A 6192-nucleotide genomic window follows, 5' to 3' on the forward strand; every position below is an offset into this window, starting at 1 on the left:
TCCACATTACCTCTTATCTATCCTCTACTAGGTCAAATTTCTTTATATGGCAGACTCAGAGAAGCATTCAAGAGGGAGAAAGCAGAAACTGCAAGATTTCTGAGGTATAGGCTCTGGACTTGCACATTGTCACTTCTGTTATTTCCTATTTGGTCAAAGCAAATGTTAAAGACAGCTCAGATTCAAGGGGTAGAAAATAAGAGTCTACTTCTTGATGAGAGTAGCTGCAAAAAAATTTGTGGCTATATTTAATTTATCATAGGAATATATTATCTATTTAAAAATATTAAGTAGAAATGTTTGTAAATAAATAAATCTTAATATGAGAAAATTCGTGCTATGCTATTTTAAAAAGCAAAGAGCAAAACTGTACATAAATTATGATCTTTATCTGTACCACCTGTCTTCCCTTTTGCCTCCCTAACAACTATTTTCAGTCTTTTTTCCTGTCTCCACTAAAGATACTGGCTCAATTCAAAATGGCTTAAACAATAAGGACTATGGACTATTTCACGTAAGAAAAAGTTCTGAGGAAGGGCAGCTCCAAGGGTTGAAAAATCCATCTAAATCACTAATGTCAGCAGGGGCCCAGAGTTAAATTAGCATTTCTGCTTGATCCTCAGGCTAGCCTCCCTCATGGCTGCAAAATGGCTGCTTCAGTTAGAGGCATCACATTCAAGAAGAATAACACCCAGAGGAAGAAGAGGCATGTGTCTCCTTCTGTGTCTCTCTGCCCCTCTCATCTCTTTATTCTGAAAAATTTTAAACATCCAGAAAAGTTGAAATGTTGCAATGAGTAACCATATATCCTCCACCGATAATGAACAATTGATAACATTTTGTTACATGTCTAATCTTGCTCCTTCACTCTGAGATATATATATATATATATGTATATTTCCCGTATCTTTTTTAAGTAAATCACAGACGCCACTACACTTTACCTCTACACAATTCAGCCTATGTTTCCTAAGAACAAAGGTATTTCTTGTAGATCCACATTAGCACACTAAAGAAAAATTAACAGTAATTCCCTAACATCACTTAATATTCAGCCCAAGTTCAAGTTCCTTCAGTTGTCCCTAAAAGGTATTTTATAGCTTATCCTTTTTCAGACCAGAATCTAATCAAGTTTCATACATTTAGTTTTATATTTCTTTGGTCTCTTTTAATTTAGAACATCACCTCAATTTGTTTTCTTAAGACATTGACTCTTTCTTTTGAATTATTCTGCATGTTTCCTCAGGGTATCATTTATCTTGTTTCTCTTGTCTTCATATTTCTTGTAAATGTCAAACAGATTTAGAAGCTTAATTAGATTTATGCTAAACTTTTTTGGCAAGAATTTTTCATAAGTGGTATATTGTATCTTGTATCTTCTTTTATTAGTGAGGCAATTTTCTCAAAAGCCCCAGAGTGAACTTTTCCACAAAAGTCATTGGCCAGAGAAGGTAAACATGCACAGTCCTGGACAAATCACTGGTGATAGGAGAAATACCATGCTTAGGTTCACTCAGAAGATGGGACCTCTGGGGGTGAGGCTGGTGCTTGGCTCTGATTAAGGGATGAGGAGGTACACACACAAAAAGGGTTTTGTCAGGGGAGGAAGGAGGCAGCCTTATCCCTTCTGTGCATCAGCCTGTTCCACTGGTGCTACCTTCATCACGTGTCTGATATCCACCCACTTTCCTTTACCTCCACTAGTCCGCCTGTCCTGGTCTCCAGCAACTCTACCCCAGTCTTCAGCCCTAAGCTGCCAACTGGCCTCCCTGCTTCCAATCTGTCCTCCAGACAGATTTCAGGATTGCATTCTAAAATCTAAGTTGGATTATGTCAAAGCCCTGCTTTCATCCCTCCAGAGGCTTCCCAGTGCACTTAAAACCCTCAATTCTCAACTTGGTCTACAAAAAGTCATATCATTTCATTCCTGCTTACTCTCCTGTCTCACATGACCCACCCTCCTGCACAATCAATAAGTGCCAGCTACACAGGCTTTCACTCTCTTCTTTGAACATGCTGAACCCTCTAATGATTCAGGGCTTTTGCACATGCAGGTCCCTTTTGTGGAACACCCCCCCTCCCCCACCACACACACATACACACACACTCTTTGCTTGGCAGCAGAATATAGTAGTCCTTATGGGCTGAATTGTGTCACCCCCCTCAATCTGTATGTTGAAGTCCTGACCTCCAGAAACTTGGAATGTGACTACTATTTAGAGGCAGAGTCCTCAGAGAGGTAGTTATGGTAAAATGAAGTCATTAGGGTGGACCCTAATCCAACATGACAGGTGGCTTTATAAAAGATGAGATTAGGACATAGACACACATAGTGGGAAGAGTAAGTGAAGCTACAGAGAGAAGATGGCCATCGACAAGTCAAGGAGAGGGGCCTTGTAGCAAAATCAACCCTGCTGACACCTTGATCTCAGACATTTAGCTTCCAGAATTGAAAGAATATAAATTTTTGTTGTCTTTCTCCACCCAGTCTGTGGTACTTTGTTACAGCTGCCTAGCAAATTAGTACAGTAGTTGAGCAGGTGGACGCTGGAGCAGGCTTCCTAGGTGTAAATTCTGCCTCCGCCAATTACTAGCTGTACAATTTTGGGCAAATTATTTAACCGTTTCATGCCTTGGCTTCCTTTTCTGTAAAATGGGAATGATAACAAGAGTACTAATAGAGAGACAACCATCCAGTTTGCCCCAGACTGCGGTGTTTACCAGGATGCAGGACTTCCAGTGCTAAAACCTGAACAGTCACCCTACACTGAGTCTGGCTGTTACGAGACTGAATTAATACTCACAGCATATTAGAAGAATGCCTAGCACATGGTAAACACTCAGCAACAAGTATTGGTACTATTATTATTCATTATATTTCAGATCTCAGCTTAACTGCCATTGTCTCAGAGATATTTTTCCTGACCTCATAATCTAGATTAGGACTCTCTTTCATAGTATCTGATTCTTTTGATAGTGGCTCCCTCATATCTATTCCCCTCGGTTTCAAAAATAATGGGACCCCTGATTTCTAAGTGGGCACATGGCTGCCCAGAACAAAGGCTATTTCCCAGATTCCCTTGAATAAGTTCTGATCAATGGGATATAAGCAGATGTGGTATGTGCACATTCTGGGTTATGGCCTAAAAGCAGGAGGTTCTTACCCACAGAATTCCTGGGGTCTGTGAACTAATGGAAAAAAAATGACATCGGTATTTTCCCTAACTGCTAACTGAGATTTAGCATTTGCTTCAATTATGAAAATAGGCAACAAAGCACAAAAGTAGCAATAATTCTGATGTTGTCACTAAATGAAGTCACAGTCATTTTCATATCACATAAGGTTTGCAGATATCTAATAATTATGCTCATTGCTGTTATGAAGTTTTGAAATTATAAACTCACTGCTAGATCTTATTATTATTATTTAATGAGTAAAGAGGAACATATATTGCTGTATGCCATGGCATTACAATGCATAAGGACTCTTTAAAGAGAAGGGCATCTTGCCCCTTTGTCCTTTCCCTCTTGCTACTGGCCAGCATGTGGAACTAGTAATGGGCTATCTTGGTCATGTAGGTGAGGGCCACACTCCTCAGATGGTGTAACTTGAAGACTGAAAGAGCCCAGGTCTCTGGGACCTTGGAATCTCCATGCAACCCTAGATTGCTTATACCCAGACTGCTACTTGAAAAACAAATAAATGTCTACTTTGCTTACAGCACTGTAATTTTGTATCTTTATTTGAGCAGCTGAGTCTATATCCTAATTAATACAATAGCAGTTATCACACTTTGTAATTACATGTTTATTTGTGATGACTACTTAAATATCTTTACTACTAAAGAAAACGCTCTTTGAGGACATCAAATATGTCTATTTGTTCACTTGAGAATTCTAGCAATTGGTACAGTTTTGACAGAGTAGACTAAAAAATGTTTTATAATTAATGAAATAGTAGCAAAAGAAAATTTTTATCACCATGTTAGGCAAACCAAGTATATATTATACAATATATAAAAACAAGCAATCGCCTATGTATAGAAAAAAGTCGGAAGAAAATACCAAGACGTGAACAGTTACTGTTTGAATTACAGGCTTTGGTATGATTTTTTCCTACATTTGCCTATATTTTCCAGATTTCCTTTAATGAGGTTAAAAAATACATATATATACAATTAAAAAATGTAACCAAACAAAATGAATTGAAGAGAAGTCGGATCCCTGAGGGTCTTGGAGGAGGAAGCAGCATGTAGGGCATTCCTGCCCTAGGAGATTTAATCAGCTGAGATTTAACCAGAGAGGATCTGGTGTGGACCCTCTCAGAACCTTTAATACTCAAGGTGTCAGTAAAAGTCAACAAGCCAGCCTGACTCTTAACATAAGGAATGAAACTCACTTCTTAAAGAGGCCATAGTAAAAATAAAAGGATGTGTAATACTCTGGAACAATAAGGCATAATTCTTTAAAATATAGCAGTCAACCATAGGACAATCTGTACTGAGCAAAGCTTGGAAATAAATGTTATTATATTTCATCCATAATTATTACACAGATAGATCAGTTATAATCACCATGGAGAGAGTCATGTATTTTAAGAGGATATAGTGAGCAAATGCTACAGCTAAAAGGCAAGTTACCAAATCGTACTTCTGTGGTCTTTTATTGTTAATGTTAATTTTTTGGTTAAGCACTGAGCTTCTGCCTTGACTAGAATCCTGATTAAATAAAACTGAATGCATATTTCATATATGTTGGTTTTGATACGAATAAGTTAAGCTGAGGAAATATTTTTATGTGCTCATAATTCTAAAAAATTTAATTTCAAGATTAGCAAACAATAGATGTTCAATAAAAGTTGGTGACAGTGTGTTATATATAGGATAATTTTTATAATTCTTATTTTTCCTCTATTGCTATTAATTGGAATTCTGCCTTAAGGTTTATATATCTATAGGCTCATAACATCTTTAATGTGCATTACTTTGATTTGCATTACTTGGTGATTACCAGAAATGAAGAAATATATTCTTCAATATATATTGATTGGCCTGGAGATGAGGAAACAAAATATGTTCATTAGAAAGATGTGAAACTGGGCACTAGAAATAAAGTGGAAGAGAAGTTAATAATACTTAATGGTAGCTGTTAAAAATAATTTTGAACAAATCTGTATAATCATGACTCTCATACTGACATAAAATAAACACAAGTCAAAATTTCATTTAACTCATTAATTAATGAGGGAACCAGTTAAATGTTTCAACCAATTCAAAGAAATATTGAAACATATATACCAGTCATATATACAGGCAGTCAGGAATGCTTAGGTAAATCTGTTTAATAGATATGAAACTGGCAAAACTGATCAATATCCATAGAACAATAACCAAATGAATCTCCTAAGAACATCATTTACATACTTGTGGACAAGAATCATCTACAGCGTTGTCAATATTCCACAACTCACCCAATTGTAAAATAGCTCAAAGACAATGAAAGGCACAAGGACTCCATAGAATCAGATTACCTCGACAATCAACTATTTAGACACTCAGCAATCTTTTTGGTTCTTTTAAACAGTCTTACTTAATTTTTTTCTCTACACTGCTGACCTGTGTTGAGCGCTATTTATGGCCAAGCACTAACCTAGGTGCCTTAAATGTATAGCTCATATAATTCTCACAAGAACCTTATTAAGTAGGTTCTATTATTATTTCCATTTCTTAGGGGAGGAATCCTCAGAATAAGAAAAGGTAACTCTGTTACCCAAGGGCACAGAGATAGTAGGAGGTGGAGCTAGACTCTGAATCCAAGTGGTTCTGCACCAGATATGAGGCCATGAATGTATGTGAAGGAAAAAGAATTGATAGGACCCAACCAATTAAATTACATTAGATCTAGAAGAGGAAAGAGGTAAGGATGACTTCAAAGGCTTTCCCTGGTTGTGAGGAGGGTGACACTGTCCAGATAAATAAAGATACTAAGAAGAAGAGTTAGTTTGATTTGGATTTTAGACATGTGGACTTTTAAGTAAATGGCAAGATGTCCAGATGGAAAAGTCTAGCTGGGAAGGAGATCAGAATGAAGATGCAGACGAGTGATTTTTTTCCCCCCAGATTTAAATTACGGTACCTAAAACACTTCTGTGTATCTGTCAGAGCTGAAGGAAAGTAAAGGACAAACATTATG

The sequence above is a fragment of the Manis javanica genome, chromosome 2 (assembly GCF_040802235.1).
Source record: "Manis javanica isolate MJ-LG chromosome 2, MJ_LKY, whole genome shotgun sequence".
Lineage (NCBI taxonomy): Eukaryota > Metazoa > Chordata > Mammalia > Pholidota > Manidae > Manis > Manis javanica.